The following is a 22,342-nucleotide window of genomic DNA, read 5'->3' on the forward strand; positions in this document are numbered from 1 at the left end:
AAAAAAACGAATGAAAACAACTGCTCTGTCTTCAAGAAGATAATCAACATAGATAAGCCCCTAGCAGATTTGACAGGAAAAAAGAGAGGACACCAATAAATTCAGAAAGAAAAAGGAGAAATAACAACTAACACCAGAGAAATTCAAAGAGTTCCATGGAAAATTATATACCAAAAAACTGGACAAGCTAGAACACGTGGACAAATTTCCAGAAAAGTACAAACTTCCAAAGCTGATCTAGAGGAAAGAGAAAACCTGAACTAATTACCAGTTAAAAACAACTGAATTGTTAATTTAAAAACTATCAAAAAGTGAAAAGCCAGCTGAATTGTTCCAAACACTCAAGGAAACGCTAATACGCATCCTTCCTAAAGCATTGCCAAAATAGAAGACCGAGGGCTACTTCCAACCTCACTCTATCAGGCCAGCATCACCGTAAAAGCAAAACAAACGCATTGCAACAAAACAGCATGAAAGACCAACATCCATGGTGAACAGAGATGTGAAAATCCTCCACAAAATAATAGAAACCAAATTGAAAAACACACCAAGAAGACCATCCATCATGACCACGTGCAGTATCTCCCAGGGAATTGAGGAGCAAAAATATTTGCAAACTGACTAACGTGATACACGACATTAATAAAAAGGCTAAAAATGAAGTGATAATCTCAACAGGTACTGAAAAATCACTTGAAAAATATTCAACTTCGATTCATGGTAACAACACTCAACAAAACGGATGTACAGAGTACACATTTCAACATAAGAAAGGGCACATAAGACAACTCCACAGCTAACGTCAACTGAATCGGGAAAAGCTGAAATATTTTTCTCCAAGATCAGGAAACAATCAAGTATGCTCTCACCACTTTTATTCAACATAGTAGTGCAAGTCCTAGTCATGGCAATCAGAGAAGAGACAGAAGGCTTCCAAATTGGTGTGGAAGAAGTAAAACTGTCACTATTTGCACATGACATATTATACATAGAAAACCCTGGAGACTTCACTAGAAAACTGTTAGAATGAGTAACTGGATCCAGCAAAGCTGCAGGATACAAGATCAATATACAGAAATTTGCTGCATTTGTACATACTAACAATGAACTAATAGAAACAGAAACCAGGAAACCAATTCCATTTGCAACTGCATCAAAAAGAATAAAATACCCGAGTCACCTTAACCAAGGAGGCGAAACAGCTGTACTCTGAAAGCTGTAAGACACTGAAGAAAGAAATTGAAGAAGCACCAATAAATGGAAATCTACCCTGTGCTCCTTTATAGGAAGAAATAATACTGTCAAAATGGCCATCCTGCCCAAAGGAATTTACATGGTCAATGCAATCCATTTTGAAACACCAATGGTATTTTCCAGTGAACCACAGAAGACTCCAAAGAGCCAATGCAATCTGGAGAAAGAAGAACAACGAATGGTGAAAATGGGGGCATCATGCTCTCACACTTCAGGCTACAGTACACAAAACACTGTGGTACTGGCACAGAGCAGGCCCATAGGCCAATGGAACAGAATGCTGAGCCTAGAAATAAAGCCACATACATTTGGTCAATTAATATATGACAAAGGAACCACAAATATACATTGGGGAAAACAGGCAGTGTTGGGAAAGCTGGACAGCTACATGCAAGTGAACGAAACTGGATTATGCTTAAACTGAAAGCAGAAGAGGAAAAACAAAATGGATTAGAGACCTGACTCAGACATGGAGCCATGACACCCTAAGAAGAAAACACAGGCCAAGTGTCATATTTATGGCTGCATTACTTAAAAGAACCAAGTTATAGAAGCAACCAAACTGACAGAAGAACAGTAGACATGCTACATGTATGCAATGGAGCATGATTGAGCCACAGGAAAGATATCCAGCCACTTGGTGGATATCTTGGTGGACAGGAAGGGTGGACCTGGAGGGTATGATGCTAAGTGAAACGTTACACCAGGCAGAGGAAGAAAACACTATATGACTTCACATATTATACAAACGAAACGAATAGAATTCACTGCCAGACTCAGAGAAGGGACTGGTGGTTACCATGGGAAGGGAGGGTTTGGGACTGGGGTTGAACTAGGTGAGGAGGATAGAGGTACAAAAACTCAATCATAACGAAATTAGTGGGTGAGTGAAAGCAAGGCATAGAGCATACAGGCCATAGTTCTCTTCTATGTTTCTATGTCGATAGTAAATAATAGTAATTACACTAGTTGGGGCGAACACTTAATAATGTAGGGAACTGCCAAATCACTACAGTGCAGATCTGAATCCACTGTAATAGTATACATCAATTATTCTTCAGTAAAAAATCATGATAAAATTAAACTTTCAGATTAAAAAAATAAAGAATCAAACACTTTTAGAAACACATGAATCTAAAACCCAAGACATCCATCCCGCAAACCCCAAGAAGGATGACCCCAGAGAGCCTTACTGAGATACCAGACCCCTCAAGCATGCTGACCTGAGCCAGAGGTTTAAGAACCCAGGGTCGGCAGGAGGAGGAGCTTAGGACAACGGTGGTGCTGGCCACTCGGGGAGAAATCACCACCGTGAGCGGAAACCTAGGGAGAGAGGGCGCTGTCTGTCATCTGCACTGGGCACAGTCAGTTGTTCTGTCACACTGACAGCGTGGGAGGTGGTTCCCAGTTTGTGGCTCAATCACACATTCTCAGTATCATTACAAACATTTAGACAGTTCTGAACAAATGTTTCTCCAAATGCTGAGAGGCCGTAAGAAAGTTGTCAGTGATTTAAAGAGGTGTTTTTTAATAATATCCACATTACAGTTGTTTTGTGGGGAAAGAGTCTATAGAGTTCCCTACACCGCTGTTCCCAAAGTCTGAATTTTTGGTTATATTTTGAGCACAAATAGGGCCAAGTAGTCAGGTGAGTGGTGGGCACATCATCTGTCCTCCCGGGCACAGGGGTACAGGCAGCACAGAAGTAGATTACGGGGAAGAACCCAGAAAGTGGGAGAGAGGGAGTTGGGGGAACATACAGCAAACTCAGAGAGAGGGCCCATCACCTCATGAAGGAGGAGACGCCTGTCCACACGTGGGAGCTGCACCTTCACCAAGACGCACAAGGAAGGAACAGGAGAGAGAAGTGAAAAGTACCTGCTGAACACTAGACAGTTCTCTTCCCATGCCTTTCATACTAGCGGCCCCGAGCACGGAATCGAAATTGGAAAGACGTTTTTGAGCCCACTAGGGAGAGTTCCATGGGACCGAGTAGCTGGTGAAATTAGGGGATTGTTAAACTTCTAGTGTGATAATGGGGCCAAAGATGAGTTAAAAAGCAAAGCAACCACACTCGCGCTCAGGAAGCCTGCTGCAGTGTCCGCAGATGAATGAGGTCTGACTGGGCTCAAGACACGGTATGAAAATAGAAAGCTTAGGGTTAGGGTGGGGCCTGGAGACACAAATAACAAACCGTTGGGCTGATGAGGGTATCAAGAGATTACACATTATATTTCAATTAATGTTTAAGCATTTTTCATTATAAACTTAAACATGGATTCTCTCTTCCCAAACAAACGGGAATGAGAGGAGAGTCCTCTCTGCAGGCCCAGAGTGGACACCCCCACGAGCTCTGGCTGTTCTCACTCGGGCCCCCTGCCGACATTCACATTTTTTAACACTTGCTAAGTGAAGTGTCAGATGAAGCTGATGCACTCATGGGGTAATAGTATCTCTACTTCTGGGTTTTGCTCACAATTTTTGCCACAATAAGTTAAAACCATTTATTTGGCGGTCATCCCAACGGCCTACTGGTGTTGGAAAACCTGCCTGGCCTCACTCACTACTCCTCCCACGCCAGTAACCGAGGGAGACGGAGAGATGCAGGGAGTGGAAGGGGTCGCCTCCTTCCCCAAAGCCACCCAACCTCCCTTGGATGCCTGCCCCAAGTTGAACCCCAGCCATGTTTCCAAAACCTCAGCGAGGACACATGGACAGCCGCCTCTTCCCTGCTGGAGGAAGACTGTCCCAAGGTGACCCTGCCCCATCCTCGACTGCTGGCCCTCACCCAAATTACCTCGCCCAAGCGACATCTGCCCCTTTGTTACGCAGGAGCAAAGGTATGAGCAGGAGGAAAAGAGAATAAGGCCAGAAAAGCCACTGGCAGGGGCTCAAAGAGTTTACCTGTTAAAACTACAAAGCCAGAAAGGACGGATTTAGTGAATTGGTAAGTTAAAGACCAGAAGGCCAGCTTCACATGAAATGTTTGAATACTCCCCGAATAAAGGAAGTGTCTCGGCACAGGATATGTTTTCACTGTGTCAATGGGCTCACACCTTTGTAAGATTTACTTTAGCCTGCTGAAAGCCCCAGCTTATTCAGGAGAAATTCCATCCAGAAGCTAAGACTGCATTTTAATCAAACAGAGAATGACTCAGCTCACTTCCGAGGCAGAGCAGATGGTCTCGACTGATATGCTTCCAGGCAGGACTGCGGTCCTGGGAGGGAATCAGACAGGTAAATGTCTTGTGTTAAGTAAAAAGAAAAAAACTTAATGTCTCATCAAAGATGAACATTCTGGAACCAGTGGACAAGTCCACACTCCTAGCCCATTGCTATATTCCTGAAAATCCTTCACCGCCTATAAAACTCCAGACCCTAAACACTTAGGGGCACACCTCTGTGATCACCCACACTTTCAAAGTGTGTAGCCCTTTCCCAATCTTTCACTGCACCTGTCTCTTAGGTAGCCCACACTCCCCTTACTCTGTGTGCACATTTTTGCCTTAAGTCAACTCTCACTACTACAACGCTCTGTCTCTATGCTTTTCCAGTGTGTCTGTGTCACTTTGCTTTGACATTGTGATCCTCTGGATTTAAGCTCACACCTTAACGCCCTCTGTCCCATTACAGATAAGTAAGGAGGGGCTGCTGAGAGCTCAGATCTGGGCTCGCAAATCACAATCACCTGGGTGCCCCAGATGGCGCTGCAGCTCACGGTCATGCTCTCTAGTAGCCTGCCTGAAAGCCCCACTTGTTTATCTCTAGGAAGTTCGCAGAACATAACCTCATTCCATCCTGTGCTCTGCGGCTCCCCCAAAGCCTGGGGTGGTAGGGACTCGGTTCCCACGCTGTGCAGATCCCAGTGCACACTGGACGCAAGGTGACACCGGCTTAAGCAGTCAGCAGGGGATGCGCCCCATGCAGAGCAGAGGTTCAGTGAACTTCCTTTGTCATTCTCTCTGTCATTCCCTCACACTCTTGCCTTAATAAACTGCTTCCTGGAGAAGGGGATTGAGGGGTATTATGATCAGTTCACACGCTGTGTGGGGGTCCTGGGGAAGACAGTGTAGCACAGAGAAGACAAGTAGTGACTCTGGCATCTTACTACATTGACAGAGAGTGACTGCAAAGGGGTACAGGACGGGGTACACAAGAATGGGGGTGAATGTAATAACCACATTGTTTTTCATGTGAGACATTCATAAGAGTATAGTATCAATCATACGTTAATAAAAAAAATTGTATAAACATATAATAAAATAAACTCCCTCACCTTATACTCACTTTCCTCCCACTCCCAACCAACTCCCCTCCCCCAAAAATATGTCCCCACTGTTTGAGGGGAAGCACTATCTGGGAGGAGAACTGAATCAAGAAATTGCTTCTATTAAGTTCATCTTACAAAACATCTACAGGACAGACTACGGATGGTGACGTAACATCTCTCACCATATCTCAGGTCATGAGGCCACATATCATGAGACTGTTAGGCAGAAGAATAGATATGAGTGGGTGGGGTGGAAAGAAAATAAGGCCAGGAAAACCCACTAGGAGGGACTCAAAAGACTTGGCCACTTTAAACTGTTGAGCCAGAAATGATGGATAGTTAATGAGTTAAACAGTAAGGGAAAAAAGTCCTGGAGTAACTTGGCCTGGAATTCTTGAATATTCCCAGATAAAAGTATCTCTGGATAGCCTCTGTCTTCATTTTGTCAATTACATCATGCCATTGTAAGATTTACTTTGCCTGCTAAAAGGCCCAGCTTATTCTTTAACTTTACCAATATGCTGTATTTTCCTCCTACAGCCCCTAATGAAGTAATTTGCAACCTGAGCAAGAGAAAAGCATCATGATTAGTTGTCAGGAGCCAGTCCAAACTGCCCACCTGATGGCACTGCCCAGATGCCCAGCAAGAAGGAACCAAAGTGGACTTCTGACAGGAACAACCCCGCTAACTCTCCTTATTATTATGGTGTTTGGAAATGTTGTTATTGTGTATTTATACACCTAAATTGGAAAACCAAATTTTATATAACCTGGGAGAAAAGCCAGATGCAAGAGTCCCCTTTCCCCCAGAAAGTAGGGATGGAGTGATAAGAGGAGGACGCAGAGAGGACTTTGGAAACAAGTATTAGGAAATAATAAACAGGGGTTGTTTGAGTGGGTTCCAGTACCCTCTCCCCGCCCAACTCGGCCCTGAGAGGGACTTCTAAATCACTCCTAGACCTGTTGGGTCCTGGGGGAAAAAATAAAAAATAAAACAGAGCCAGCATGTATAACGGACGGGATATTGTGTGTGGAAGTGCCTGGCATGACTGTACAAACTCTCCCCATTGAAGAGATTTTCTTGCAGATATTGTATATGGTTTAAAGAAACTCTAAAAGAGGACATGACCCTGCCCTCCCTGGGAAGAAAGGTGGTCTGACTGGGCCCCTAAGCCTTCGGATTCGTTGGTTATTACCCCCTTACCTCATCCCCCCAGCGGCAACACTCTCGTCTCTATGAAACTGGGCACCTACCCAAGGGTACAGTTTCCAGTTCCCGCAATTACAATCAGCTCAGTTTTGCTACACTGCTTTGATGATAGACTGTTTTGATGTTTTTCTTTATATCTGCATGTAATGCTCTAGACCTAGAAAAATAGACTTAGCTATACTTATTAATTAAATGAATAGTAACCGTAGCTATTTTAGAATCAATAATAAGGAAACTGCAAGTAGGGCCCAAGCCAACCAGGCGTGAGGGACCATTCTGAGAATTAAGTCTTGTTTGTTCCAAAACCGCCAGGGAAGCCAAGCAAGCATAAGTGCAAAAGATTAGTGATTGCTAAATCGCCAATAATCTCATCTCTAAAGATTGACCTTGATGTGAACACTTTTTCAGAAAGAATCAAATGATCTAATCTTTGTGAAACTGTGTGCTCAAAACATATATAACCTTGCTACATTTCAATAAACCAGGCCAGGCTCTGCTCGGGAACTTTGCTAGTGTCTGTGACCTCATTCATTCATTCCGTCACTTGCCCATGCCGTTCATCCCTCAGGGACTCCTGGACTCACTGGAGCTGGACTCTGCCAACTAATTTTGGAAACAAGCCCAGCTGTAAACAGCATAGTAACAACAGGAAGTATTCCAGGTTAAAACCAAGATTGCATTTTAAAACCCAGGAAATTAAGAATTAAGATTCTTAAACACTCTTTAGCAAACAGACAATGACTCAGCCCACCTAGGGGCGGGGCAGGCAGTCATAAGCTGACATGCTGGCAGAGAGATGGTGCTACCCTAGGGAGAAATCACAGCACTAAATTTCCTGTGTTGAGTTAATTTTGTAGAATTACCTGGAGGACAGAGAAGAGACTTAATATCTCATCACAGATGAACATTTTGGGACCACTTAACTAGTCTACACTCCCTAGCCCTGTCACATTCGTGAAAAATTCATAACACGGGAAACCCCCAACCCTTCAGCATGTACCTCTCTGAATTCATCCACACTTTCGAAGTGCTTAGCCTTGAATGAAACTTAAACCTTCCAGCGCCTCTTATCTGAGATTGCCCACTCCCCTTACTGAGTGTGCACTTTCTCTTAGTACAACTTGTGCCCTTCAGGGTGCCTCGCCTCCCTGAGGTCACCTGCACTTTATCCCTAAGTAAGTAACCTTAAAGAAAACCTTTACTCTGCTTCACTACTTTGTCTCTGCCCTTCAAATTCTCTGTTGCAGTGGGGGCAGGAACAAAGGAAAATAAACAACGCTCCCCTAAAGACACCACAAGTCATGCGTATTCCCAGCAACGGCCCAGCTTTTCCCCATTCTTAAAAGCCTGAAAAGACACAATCCTAAGACTACGAGTGAACCTTCTCTGAGGCTGCCCACAACTCCCCTTTCTCCGAGTGGTACTTTTTGACTTAAACATTTCTCACTGGTGCGATCAACTTATTTTGTTTCGTCTCTGCGCTCTTCCAGCGGTGAGCGTCTTTGTTACTTCGCTATTCAATCTAACCTGCAGACTGAAGCACAAGCCTTCACCCTCTGTCCTACTTCGAGTAAATAGGGAAGGCCACCGAGGTCTGAGTTGGGCTCACAAGTTCGTGTCGCCTGTGACACTGGGAAAGACCTACCGCTGTACGACCGTGCTCTTTAGAAGCTGACCCCAAATCTCCTTTCTTGGCCTTCAGGAAGGTCTCAGAACACGGCCTCACTCCGTGCAGTGCTCTGCGCCTCCCCCATATCCCGGGGTGCTAGGGCGTGGTTCCCAGGCTGTGCAGATCCACGCGGACCCTGCATCCAGGTGACCCGGCCGTGTAAGTTGCCGAGGCACCTGCCCACGCGGAGCTCAGTGAGCGCCCCTTTCCGCCCCCGGCCCTCGCCTGCTCTCTGCCGCTGCTCACCGTTCTGGACGCCGCCCTCACCTCCACTCGTCCGACCTGTTCGAGAACTCCCTCTCCTCGGGCGTCAGGAACCCTCCCGCCCAGGCGGAGGCTCCGCCCAGCGCGCGGGGAGAGGCCTTCCAGACGCAGCCGCCCGACGACGCCGGGACTCCCCGGGCCGCAGCTCCCGGCTTTTCCCAAAGGCTCCCCTGGAGACTCGCCCCATCTCCCCCTGGGACACGGGCCCCCTGCACCTGCGGCCTGCAGGCGCTTCCGGCCTCAGCAACCCTCCCCCACCGCATCTGCACGGCCGGCCTCCTCCACGCTCAGAAGAGCGAGCTGGACAGGGGGCTGCAGGGCCCCTACTCACCAGGGGACGGACAGCGGGTGGGAACGGTGGCTCCGCGTCCACTGACGGATGCTGACGGAGGATCTACGCCTCCGCATGGCGGTCCACCCAAGCACACTACCCGGGATCCCCCGCGCAGGCAGTTATTCCAGGTCCCAGAATCCTCGGCGGGAGGCTCCAGGAAGTCAGTACCCAGAATCCTCGGTGGGGCGGTGCCAGGAATACAGTGCACAGAATCCCTGGTGGGCGGCTGCAACGCGTCTACACCACGAATCCTAGTGGGGCGAGTTCTAACCTCAGTACCCAGAAACCTTGGCGGGCGGCTGCAGGACCTCAGTACCCAGAATCCTCAGGCCCTCTTCAGCTGTCCAGCACTAACTCACCCGTACCCAGAAGAGTCAGCGCGGCACCGCCCCAGGACTTCAACACCCAGAATCCTCGGAGACGTGGCCACAGGTGTTCAGTACGCAGAATCCGTGGGGCAGCTCCACCTCCCGGGACTGAACCTCCCAGAAACCCCCTTTCAGAGCAGGCCTGCAGTTCAGTCTCGAGTCCCCAAGCCGAAGTTGTTGCCTTTTGTCTCAGCTTCAAGTGAGGCCTCCTTGAATGCTGAAGCTGCATGGCCTCTACCCCAGTTGCCGGATGGACGTTGTGGGAGCTGCGGGAGCATCTGCTACACAGCCGTGCTGCACCTTACATGTAGGGAGGCAAGTTCCCTTCCCTGAGTAACAGACCACGTCACTCTTTCCCCTTCCAGGCACCTTCTAAAACTCCCATTTCAGTACCTCTACAAAGTAAGTTGCCAAGAAAATGAAAAGGATACAATCCTGGGCTGATGCAAAGTCTCCCCTGAGGCAGATGGGACTGAGTGTCCTAAAACTTTGAGGAGAAAACCATTCCCAAGTCTGCAAAACTTGAGTTCACCGTCTAATGGGCCCACAGCAGCCCCAGTGCAGGAGTTCCTGGGCTGAAGAGGCCCCAGGGTATCAGGCCACTGCACGTTCTATGAAAACTGCCTATGCCTGGTGGTCCCTGCGTGCATCCAGTGTGAAAATGTACCTCATCTTGACTCATCCAGGAACAGGACCCAGGGAGGGAAGCAAATCTGGCACCAAGAGTTGGGAGTCAGCAAACCGGAGCTCGCCACACACGTGTCCCTCACTGACACATGACCTCAGAATGTCGACGTGAGAAAGTCGGGTGCTTAGGGGGAATTGGCCACTTGAATAATTCTAGTTTCACTGGTAGGAGATACTTAACCTGCATTGAACACAGGGTAGATGTTTCTTTCTATGACTTTTATTTCCTATATAATTTCAAATTCATACAAAACTTGCATTAGAACAGGACAAAGAATTCTCATATACCCATTTCCTGGCTAACTTCTCCAACTGTTATCACCCTGCAACATTTATCCGGCCTATTTCATCATCTTGTCTTCCACTCTCACTCCTTTCTCCCCCTTTCTAGACTCTGTTTCAGACTTTGTGGCCTCTTGTCCTCAAGACTTTTCAATATATATTTCCTATCTCCAAGGCCATGGGCACAGGACAATGATTAATCATGGGAAATGAAGTCACACTACTACTGTCTCATCCACCACTGGCTTCCAATTTTGTCCACCATCCCAATAATGCCATTTCTAGTCATCTTCCCTCCCCCTTCTCAGACCAGTCCTGCCTCTGGAATTGTATATACACAGTATTTGGGCCCTTTGGTCCTGTCTCACCTGCACACTGCCTCATGTTTCCTTGTGTGTTCCGACCTTGAATTTTTTGAAGGGCACAGAGGGCAGCTCTTGTCTACAATGACGCACAAATGGACACTACCTGAGGTTTGCACACAGGAGATGCCGCTGATGGTGCGAATACCCCTGGGCATGATGTGTCCTTCTCAGGACCCCTTATCAGGAGGCATTGGTGTCTCCTTTCTGATGATGCTGACTGTTAAGATAAATTCCAACCAAAATAATCAGGCGACGAGAGGCAACAAAGGGCCAGGCAGTTTATTTGAGGGCAATCCCTGGCGAGCTTCACCAGTCTACATTAATGGAGGCTGGAGAAGTCTCGCCCAGCAGGGCAGGCAGCAAGTTTTTAAAGAACGTAGGGGGAGGCAGAGCTTAGATTTACAGCAGCACAACGATTGTCTAGCCAAGGGTACGTGAAGGTCTCTCATTGGTCTCTAGACAGGCCCTGGACAGCTACCACCATTCCTCCAGCGTGGGGGAGGGCTCTAGTTAGGAACTTCTGGAATATTATATGATCAGACCCTGGAATGTTGTCAGACCAGAACCTGCTGGTCTCAACCCTTATTAGGTGAGGCCTGAGCCTGTGCAATGGGCTCACCCCTCCCCCAGTGCCTCCAGCCTTACACTGACTTTGATCCCACAGCTAAGCTGGTGTCCAAAGCAGGGCCGTCATTCACCTTTTGTAAGAATCTGAATCATTAGAATTTTAAGCAGTAAAATCTACAACCATCAGTCCTTTCGTTTTCACTACAAATACACATAAGCAAAGTTCAAAAGGACTTTCAAAATGTATCAAGACTAGTGAATTTTAAGGACACACAGTCACATGAACTGTCACGTAGATTTTCTACTTCTGCCACAGAGCAGGGCCTGGCCACGTGTGCCTTAGGCGGGACGCCTCCGATCATCCTGTTGGAAGCATTTCCTTAGGCAGGTGAACAGCAGTGAGAACAGGCCGTTCCTACAGAAGATGGGGTTAGAAACGGGGAATGTGTGTTTCTGGCTGAGTTTAGTGTTACTCTCTGCCTATCGCTGGCCTCAATTTAGACTCTGCTGTGTAGGTTGCCATCCAAGGAGGATTCTGTTTCTCTGGGAATTGACTGTCTTCCTTGGAATCTGCGGTGCAGGCCGCAGCTCACTAAATCTAAACCGAGATCTGTTTCTTGCTATCTCTACCCCCTCATTGCCTGGCTCCAGGGACGACTTGCCCCAGCGACATGGAGGCAAATACATTCCTGGAGTAAAGCATGTTAATCACTGTGTCTAGAAACTTGTTCACCCACTCAACAATGTGATTCCTGGTCAATAAATATGAGAGGTGCCTTTCCATCACCACTCTTGAGCTGGTATGCCTTGAGTCCGCTGGCTGGCCTACTATGGTCCTCGATATCTCATCGGGTCGCCTCTACATCTGCGGGTCCGAGACGGGGAGGAGGCCAACACTGCAGAGCGGTGACCTCCCTGAAAATGCAGCCCAGAATCAGTCACCTGACCCCGGGCAGCCAGCTGGCTCTCAGGCGCCGAGGCATCAGCTTCCTGGGCGAGTAGGCACCCCTTCCCTACTCTCTACAAAAGGGACAGTGAGTTATCGGTTTTACTGCCTATTCAGAGGGCGTCACGCTCATCTCTCCCACCCCTTCTCTGCGGGGAGGGGTCACCCACAGATGGACACTTGGGCACGTGCCCCGATTGCCAGGTTTTGTCCACGGCCGTGAACGCAGCCAGAAGCCGGGAGGCCAGGCGGACGGAGGGTCCCAGCACCCGCCCACCGCCCCTCTCCACACCCGCTGGTGAGGCTCAGGAATTCTCCCGGCCGCCGTTTCAGCCTCAGGTTCTCATTTTAAATGTTGTATCTTGGGGCAGGAGCGCCCACCACGCCCGCAGCAGGCCGAGCGGTTACTGAGCCTCCCTCTTCCTTACAAACGGAAGTGGGGGTGACGGCTGTCGCCGCTCCCCGCGCGCGTGCGCAAAGATCAGGTGAGCCGCGCTGTTCAGCAGCACCGAGCTCCGTGCGTTCGGAGGGACAGGGACGACCCGGTCGTCGAGGCAGGCAGGTGTGGGGCGACCTCACGCTCGGGAGGAAATCCGCAGAGAGCTCCCTTCTGCGGACACCCGCCCCCTGCCTCCACGCTCCCGGCGCGCCAACAAAGCCCCGCCTAGCGCCGCTCCCGGCAGCCTCAGCGCGGCTCACCTCCCTGACCCGCGTCCCCCGCGGGGGTCTCATGGGCGGGACATCGGTGACTAGGCGGTAACAGACCAATGCCGTGCCAGGAACAGAGAGGCGGACTCCAGGGTCGCCGTATCCCCAGCCGAGCGGGATGCCGTAAGGTGTGAACCAGCCCGAGTCCGCCGCCCTCTGTGTGCCTGGAGGCCCAGGGGCCGCGCCTCCCGCCCCAGGCACCGCCCTGCTCCGCCCCTCCGTCGGCCAGGCTGAGGGCTAGGGCCGGGCCGTGGACGGACGGGACGGTGCCTGTGTCCCCGCGGCCTGGGCGCGTGGGGGCTGGTGTACCGGTTGGACGGGCCGGAGGGCACGGTGGCCCCGGGGGTCGCGCTGGGCCTGGGCTTCACCCGGCCCCGGGCAGGGTGGGGTCCCCAGGATTGAGTTCGCGCCCGACCGCGCCGTCTCCCGGACCAGCGTGTCCGCTGCGGGGTTGCGCTCCCACCGCTGTCGGGCTCACATCCTCTTCTAGACACAGACCGAGGAGCCGCCAAGCGAGCCTGTAAGTCCGGGGAGAGGAAATCCCGGGCAAAATACCTCTGAAACCAAAATCAAAGGGAAAAATAGATTTAAAAACCGGTATATTGCTTACAAACTGTGGTCGGAGCCCTTCCCTCTACTCCGGCAGAAGCATGCGAGACCTCCACGCCTCTCAGGTTCAGATAAGCCCTCGGTCACCATATAGTTACACACCGATACGGAGATGACCTACTTCTCTCCACCCTTGAGGAATGCGTGTTCATATGTAGATGCATTGAAGCCAGGAAGAGATTCGGGAATGCTGCAATGTTACCCACAACGTCCCAGTCACCAAACCAAGATGTGGTCTTGCTTCCTTCTCTTTCTGGCTTCAGGGCAGGAGGCAGGGCCACTGTGGCTGCCCTGTGGCTTCCGGGCCTGTTCCTTCTCCCTGTTGCCTTGCGGACCCTACTTCTCTTCCTAGGTGAGGCTCTCCTTGCTCGCTGCCGAATGTCGGGCTTACCTCCCGCCCCCCGCCCCCAGGCGCACCCACAAGCTGACTGCACCTCGCAGTGTGCCAGGGACTCCGAATCTGCTGCTCGCGCTCTTGCTCTCAGAGTCCTGACCAACCAGCTGCCACCTGGACACTCCACTTCCACGGCCCTCGGGCAGTTCAAACCCGGCCAGACTGAGACAGGGACCCTGGGTGTAGTCAGAGTAGGGTGAGGGCCTCCGGGAAGAGCAGGGCGGAATATTTATGGCCAGAGCAATGTAACAATGGGCAAAGAAGTCCCTACTGAAACTCTATGTTAACCATTAAGCTCTAGAATCATTCTTCGGTGACATCAGTTAATGTTCCCCAGATGGGGAAGAGTGGCACGTGTCAGTTACACTAACCATTTGTAACCATGTGTAAGATTCACTTTAGCATGCTAAAAGGCCCAGGCCTATGTGCTGTCTTTCCTCCTTCAGATCTGACGAGGTGATTTTGCAAACTGAGCAACTAACTTAGCATGCAGAAACAGCTGTAGAGGACATGGTAAAAGGCAGGAAGAGTACCATCTTAAAGGTAAGATTGCATTTTAACACCCAGGAAGTTCAAGAGGCAGGATTCTTTAGCAAATAGAGAGTATCTCAGCCCACCTTGGGGGCTGGGCAGGCAGCCTTTTGATGTGCTCCCGGACCAAGGCGCCGGTGTCCCAGGGAGAAATCAAGGCAGGAAGTTCCTTATGTTAAGTTAATTTTTAATATTCAGGGACCACTAACAAGTCCACACCCCTAAGATTTTTTCATGTTCTTGAAAAATCCTCAACTGACTATAAAACCCTTAGACAACGCACCACCACCGACTCTCTTGTCCCCTCCGGGCGTGAGCCGGGAGGTCCGTCCTTTCACTTTATCTCTAAATAAATGCCTGTACCTTGCTCTCCTACCTTGACTGTGAAGCTCATTCTTCGGATTCGTGAACAAGAACTCCGGCATCAAGACGACGGGTCTCAAACTGAAAGTTGAACATTTTCCCGCTGAAACATGCTGCTGCTTGTGGATTCCCATCTCCACCTCACATTCGTTCCGCTGCCGAGTGTCATCCTGTCCCTCCATCGCAGCCCTACTGTCCCCACCCCCACCCCTGCCAAGCCCTCGCGTCCCTCCTGACACACCCGCAGGAGGGCAGCTGAGCACTATGGGCCGTATCCTGCCTACCTGCGGGCCCATCGCTCCAGCGCCCAGGTGTCCCTTCTGAAACACGGTCCTGTGTCCCTCTGCTGCTGAAAGCCCTGCCTTCCAGGCCTGGACCTGCACCCTCCCGTCCAGCCTTAGGCCCGCGGGGGCCCGCAGTCCTCTGACAGTGAGACAGGCCACGAGCTCTGTTTCCTCCAGGGCTTCACGAAGCCCCTCTTACCTCTCGGTCAGCTTTCCACACTCAACACGGAATGTGCCCCCTTGGGTCCGCTGCCTTCCCTCGGCCTTTCCAGGATGCCACGTGCGCTTCTAGCCAAACTTGTGTCACTGTTCACGTGGATCATGTCTTTGCTAATTGCTCCTGCTGACGAGGGCACTTTCTCTCTTCTCCCCGTGCCTAGGAGCCAGGAACCAGTACTGGGGTCGTCGAAGGGACAGAGTGGGCTGTGCTGACTCGGTCTCCCTCTTTCCCCTCCCTGATACCCCTCCACCCCCTCTGGTAGCCCCTGATGAGGATGGGAAGTCTCGGGAGCACAGTGATGACAGGAGCTGCAGGGCAACTTGCGGGAGTCCAGCTCCAGCGAGTCCAGGAGTCCCTGAAGGATGGACGACGTCGGTGACTCACTGAAATGAATGAGAACACAGAGACTAGCAAAAGCTGAGCCTTGCCTTTAATGAAAAATAGCAGCCTGATTATATGCTCTTTGATTATATAAAGTATAGATATTAATCATTTAATTGACACATAGCACGGTTACATGAGTTTGGAGAATGAGATTATGTCATTTCACAGGTCTTAGCAGTTCACTTATTTCCAAGTAAGCTTTGTTCTTAGTTACTGCGGCCAGAACATCATACAAACGTTAGGTAGGTGCCAGACTCTTGGTTTCCTTACAGATGACTATCTAAAGTTCACTATTCTATTATTTTGATGTACCGGCCTCAAGCTTTCATAGTTATACTCCCATTCTTCATCTCCCGTAGGAAAGAAACAGGCTCTCTCTAAAAGGACACGATGACTTTTTGGTAGGCACGGACAAATTTTATAGACTGTGCCTTGGACCCATTTTCAAGTAAGACTTATAATGGAGAATTTTCTGATCAGGAGTTAGGTAATGCCCTGTTCTCATTTGTTTTATAGTTTGCCAGGCCCTTCTTTGGTGGGCTAGCCAAAGAATATCATTTGTTCTCTGTACCCACCTGTCACCATTAATCACTGAGTATGTCATTTGGAGGCCACGTAGGGGCAGAGGAAGGAACCTGAACCCAGGTAACTTTTCCCTATCATTTTTCCCATAAACGTGGGTCCAATACTCATTGGGTCTCTCTTTCCCATCATCAGGGGTAGTCACAAGGACAGGAGTGTTTTTTTCCAACTTCCTATAGGGCCAGTACTTAAAATTTTCAGGGAGAATTGGATATGGCTTCTTCCCTGAATGGACAGCTTGAGTTTAAACCAAAATAAGCAAATTCATTAAAAGGAACATTTTGAGGAGGAGGGATATCGAGGGTGCTCCTCTTGGAAAGCCACTGTGCAGCCCCTTCCATCCGACTGCGCAACTGCACCATCAGGCTGGCGGTTCTGACCGGCTCCCGGCAGCATCTAGCATGAGGAAGGGGGAAGGCTGCATATTTTGAAGGGGATTCCCTTTAAAGCCTGGGAAGACCCGGGGCCAGATGCCTGGTGGAGGGAGCAGAGGCCGCATGAAAGCTGGGCTCTGGGGCGGCCAGGTGGGAAACGGATCGGGAGGGAACTGAGGACACGTGAATATGCCAAGTGCCTGCAAGGGTCAAACCACCCAGAGGGAAAGGCAAGCAGAACGGCCTGTGGGGGCTGCTCACTCCCGGACCCGGTCTGTGAGGAGTTCCTGAGCTGCTGCGTGAGGCTGGGGCCCTTCTGCTGTGCTTGGGACACACCCAGCCAGTGAGGGGCGCAGCGGCAGGCACACAGCCAGCGGTGGTCCAGCTTCAAATGTGTAGCCAAGTCTCTAACAGATTTCAGCTCAGGATGCCAACTGCCCAGGGGCACATGCGGCCAGAGGGAAGAGCCTCATCTCTAACATTCCTTACTCTCCATTTAGGTTTCACTCATCAGTAGGAGGACGACTTTGTGGTCAGAAAATGCAAACCATAGCACCAGCCACGGCTGTTTGACTTTAGGTCACCCCGCCTTCAAACCTCAGGGTGCCTCAGTTTCCTCATCTGCAAACTGGGTGTTTATAACTACCACTGCACAAGAATGAACTACGGTTATGTGAGCCAATCAGGTTTCTTCATCTGAGGGGAGCAGGGAGGTCGGGAATTCTCCACCTAGGTTTTTTCAAAAGTTTAGCTCCCGGGCCTGGGTCCGACCCCTAGGCATTGACTCTCCTTGCTCAGGGAAGAACAGTGAGTCAGTCTTGACTATCTCACGCCCTACATTCAGTATATCATCTCATCCATGTGCTTCTCCTCTTTCACAACTGTTTACTTTGAATTAACATTGTATTTATAGAAAATTTGCAAAGGTATTATAGAGAATTTCCCTACACTTCTCACCAGGTTCCCCTAATATTAGCATCTTACAGAATCGTGGCTATGGTAACAGAGGCAGGAATCTAACATCAGCATACTATTATGAACTAAGCACCTTACTCAAAGTTCACAGCTTCTCTATCATGTCCACTCTTGGGATTCTGGGACACCACCCGGATCCCCACCAGGGCCATGCTAACCACACTGCAGTCATCTCTGGTCTGTGTGCCTGCCTCCCAGCCATTCTCTTGGCTTCTCTTGGGGCCCGTCTACAGCCTCCGGAAGCTTGGTTGATCCTAAGTAATAGGACTGCCTAATTCCTTAAGGGAAGAGACAACCACACCGGGGAGCAGATATTCAACCAAGAGATTTATTAAGCGGTGGCGAGGTGGCTGCCTGCGAGAGTGAGTGCAGCAGCCGTGGGCTGGGCAGCTTTGGCTTACATCTCCTTATATTAAGGCACTTGGCACCAGCTGACTGGGCATGGAATCGTTGGGGTTAGCTGGCAGGACGTTATCGGTCTGTGTCACAGAATTTTCTGCGTCATGAGAGGGGAGCGGAACCTAATCTCGGGAAACTGAAACTTAACGGTCGCCATCTCAGGTCAAAAAGTGTGGGGTCAGGCGCCATTTTTGACTAACATTCTTACCTTTTTGATTTGGTATGGGCGACGGGACGTCACTGATTTCTCTGGCTATTTCCCGCTGGAAGGTGGTGGCGATGGGGGCGCAAAAGGGAAGAGTTATGATCAAACAAGGTGGGGGCCGTCAGTCTCATGATGGCGAAGGAATTTCAGCATTCGTCTCTTCCACATCCTTCAGCAACTGGTAGTCCCTAAGGAGGAGCTGGTTGAAAGTCTGGTAGAAATCTTGCTAATCTGATTTTGAATGAATTTAATTCTGCAGGGCAGGAAGGTACAGAAAAGAAAGATGATGAGCAAAGGACCGAGGACAGGCAGGAGCCAAGTGAGGAGAGAGGACTGGAAGAGTCCCTTCATACTAGTCTTTGTGGGGGACCTTTTGAGACTTTCTGCAACATCGGCCACTCAGCGTACGTTTTCTTTGACTAGTCCTGACTCGTTGACATAATCACAGCATTCTTCTTTAAGGAAGAGGCAGGTCCCTCCGTTTTTGGCGGTTAGAAGATCGAGGGCCTGCCGGATTTGAAGCGTCCCTTGGGGTGGAGAGGTAACTTGTCCCCGAGGTGAGGACAGGGATTCGCTGGTGGAATCTAAAGCAGTTTGCAGCTTGGCATTAAGGCCATCTACTGCCGTTGGGTGTGTCCTAAGGCTCCTGCCGAGAGGCCCGTTCCTCCGCACAGGCAGATAGGGTATCCCGACCATAATGGGAACGAAGGCTGCTCAGCGGGTTCTGCAGTGAGGAAGCAACCATTGTACTTCAGAGCTGCTGTCTGATGTTATTTGAGGGACAATAGTCACAAGAAAACAGGGATCTGATTGATTGGGTAGAATTTCGTTTAGGAGAGTGCCGTTACACCAGAGAAAGTCTCCCAGTCACGAACATTAGGTTGTAGAGATGGTTTGGTTATAAGAGAAACTGCCTCTCCCTAGAGAGATATTAGTAAGGGAGTTTGGAGAAATGCAGGCACATAAGGGGAGAGAGATATTGTCTGTTTCTGGTTCCCTTAAGGGAACATTGGTAATTGGGCTAATAGGGGGTCCTGAGATCAAGAAGGTGCAGTTTGTGATGTTAAGAGAAACTGCAGAGAATAAGTGCCGAGCTAAAGATACACAAAGGAAACCATTTGTTGGCTTTAGGGCAGCAGTAGTGAGGTTTAGGAAGGCAAGGGTGTTTTATATGATATGGAGCCCAGAGTAGAGTGAAGGGGATGAGGAGGGATTTGAAGGTTGAGAGTCTGGGTCTGTGCTTTCTAGCTAATTAACAAGTATTTGTTCTGAGCGATGTATGCTGGGTGACAGTCGGGAGTGTTGGGTAACAATGGAGACATGCTCTCTATTTAGGCTAAACTCCCCGGATGGTGAGGTGAGTACCCATAGGAATAGAATTTTCCTGTTACTCTGGTCACCCATTGGGAATCCCATGTGTCAGAAATTGTTCATGTGTAGGTTTCTGTGTTCGAGTTGAACTTGAACATCCCGTCTCCATTGTGTGCATCATGTATTTTTGCATGACCAGTAGGGTCAGTCTCGGTACGTTTCGACCCACCAGCCATGACAGGAATCTTTTGGCTGGTCGAAGGTGAAACATAGGTAGGGCCACGCGGCTTGTTGTTCCAGCTCGGAGTTGTGTAGGGAATCCTAATGGCGGAAGCAACAGCCTGTTGTGGGACAATCAGCTGTGACTGACACAGCAGTGTTTTTTGTGTTTTTTGTGTGTATGTTTCCCTCAACGTAAATCTCCAAACATATGACATATTGGCAAAGGGGGTAAGTAAGCAGAGGGTAAGGGTGAATAAGGTGGGGATGCAAAGATCCACCCTCGGGAATGATGGGGGGTAGTTTTAGACAGCAGATGTGAAGTTTTATGGGCTCTGGTGTGCAGGGGATACAGGTGAAGCGTGTAGGAGTCAGGTTCGAGGCTTTTTCTCCTGAGCTGTCTCCCGGCGTCCTGGCCAGCTTCAACCTCGAGATATGAATCCATGAGGTTAATTTTCCAGGGGACTCCTCTAATCGAGCAGCAGTAGGGGTTCAGAGAATGATTTTTAGAGGTCCTTTCATTTTGGGGTTAAGGGAGTGTAGTCAGAGGAGGGAGGAAAGAAGTATACCCAGTCTCTCGGAGTCAGAGGAATGGAGATGTGAGACCTCAAGGGATCTGGTAACAGGGCCTCTTAATGTCTCCAGAGCTGGGAGCTAATGAAAGAGAGAAGGGGATAAGGAAAGTGTTCAGGGAGAAGGGGAGGGGAGGGGAGGGAGTTATTCCAGGGGGCAGAGGAGGTCTACCATAGATTACCTCAAAAGGAGATAATAATGAAGGTTTTTTGGGAGGACTCGAAGTCGGAACAGAGCTAGAGGAAGGAGTTTGATCCAATCAGTGTGTAAATCGAGAGAGAGTTTGGTCAGAATGTTTTTTAGTGTTTAATTGGTACGTTCAACTTTTCCTGACGATTTAGGATGATAAGGAATACGGAAGTGCCATGGGATGTCGAGAGCTCCTACAATTTTTTCTGTAATGTGAGAAACAAAGTCTGGACCATTGTCTGTTTGAAATGAGGTGGGCATTCCAAATCTCGGGATTATATCTGAGAGAAGAATTGAAGAGTTGTTGGAAGTCCCCTTGTTTGAGGTGAGGAAGGCCTCAATCCACCCCAAGAATGTGTCCACAAACACCAGAAGATATGTGTGTTTTCAGACTCTGTGCGTGTTTGTGAAGCCAAGCTGCCAGTCTGCTCTGGGGATATGTCTCCTGGCTTGATGAGTTGGAAAAGAGCCGAGTTTCAAAGGGGTGTTAGGATTAGTTCTTTTGCAGAAATGACAGTCCATGGTTAGTTGTTGGATGTATTTGAGGTCTTCGACATTTAGAGGAAAGGACTTGAGAAAGTTTTAAATATTGTGGGCTGTTGTGAAATAGAGAGGGTGAGTAGGATCAGAGGTCATGTTTGGGGGGGAAATTATCAGGAATGTTGAAAGAGCAGCGAGGAATGTCTAGAGCAATGGTTGGGCTTTCTGACATAGCAGCCTTTCTTGCGGGCTGGGCTGCCTTCGAAGTGCCTATTGTTGGGGATGAGTCGGATTGATGTGAGTGGCGGTGAACGATTCCTATCTCATGAGGGAGGAGAGAGGTATGGAGGAGTTTGGTGATCAGTTTAGAATTGGTAATTGGGGTGCCTTTGGTAGTTAATAGTCCCTCTCTTTCCAGATGGCTGGGTGAGAAAGAAGGATGTGGAAAACACACTCAGAATCAGTATAAAGTGTAAGGGAGCAATCAGCGGCCAGTTGGGAGGCCCGCTTGAGTGCAAAGAGTTCGGCCTGTTGGTTGGTTGTGTTTTGTGGCAGAGATTTTGCTTCAATGGTTTCAGTTAGGGTAACAATGGCATACCCTGCCTGCCGTTCCCCCTCCATTAGAAAGGAACTGCCATCAGTGAACCACATATGAGTAGGATTTCTAGGGGTCCGTCTTTTATATGGAAGAGACATGGGAGGAGTTTTTCGAGGGTTTCAGTATAGTGATGGGAGGGTGGGTCTTACGTAATGGGGAGTAATATAGTGGGACTTAGGGATGAGCAGGCCTGAAAGGAGATAGAAGAATCATGTAGGAAGAAGACAAGGAGTGAAAGGATTCAGCAGGGTGAAGGGTCCTTAATCCTTTATATGTTAGGAGGTCTTTTAAATGATGGGGTGATATGACTGTGATTGCACCTCCATAGGTGAGTGTATTGGCCTCCTGGATTAGATCATATGCTGCTGCCAAGGCTCTTAGATGGGAGTCCATCCCTGGACTGTAGCATCTAACTTTTTGGAGAGATAGGCTACAGGAGCGAAGGTGGGGCCTTTCATTTGTCCTAAGACTCCTAAGGCCAGTCTGTTGTATTCATGTACATATAGTTGAAAAGGTTGTTGTATGTCTAGTAAGTGAAGGCAGGAGCTTGAAGAAGAGCTTGTTGGAGCTTTAAAAAGGGAGTCTTGGCAGAGTTGAGTAGGGGTTCCTCTGAGTCTCCTTTAGTTAAAGTGTAGAGGGGTGCAGCCAGGAGGGAGAAGTTGGGAACTCAGGCTCAAAAATATCGTGGTAGACCAAGGATTGAGACTATTTCTTCTTTCGTTATTGGG

The 22,342-nt window shown here is 49.3% G+C and overlaps 1 protein-coding gene across 5 annotated transcripts in view; it reads right to left on the minus strand.

Moving 5' to 3' along the window:
* The window catches only part of LOC130680782 (zinc finger protein 337-like), a 30,468-nt gene extending 21,320 nt beyond the window's left edge, over positions 1-9,148 (minus strand). For 3 of the 5 annotated variants that reach the window (XM_057492126.1, XM_057492123.1, XM_057492124.1), the window contains exon 1: positions 8,999-9,148. The gene's annotated coding sequence lies outside the window, so the exon portion shown is untranslated. The remainder of the gene's footprint in view (positions 1-8,998) is intronic. The other 2 variants (XM_057492127.1, XM_057492125.1) reach the window with 1 other exon arrangement.
* Positions 9,149-22,342: the final 13,194 nt, after the last annotated feature.

Source organism: Manis pentadactyla, chromosome 14, assembly GCF_030020395.1.
Source record: "Manis pentadactyla isolate mManPen7 chromosome 14, mManPen7.hap1, whole genome shotgun sequence".
Taxonomy (NCBI): domain Eukaryota; kingdom Metazoa; phylum Chordata; class Mammalia; order Pholidota; family Manidae; genus Manis; species Manis pentadactyla.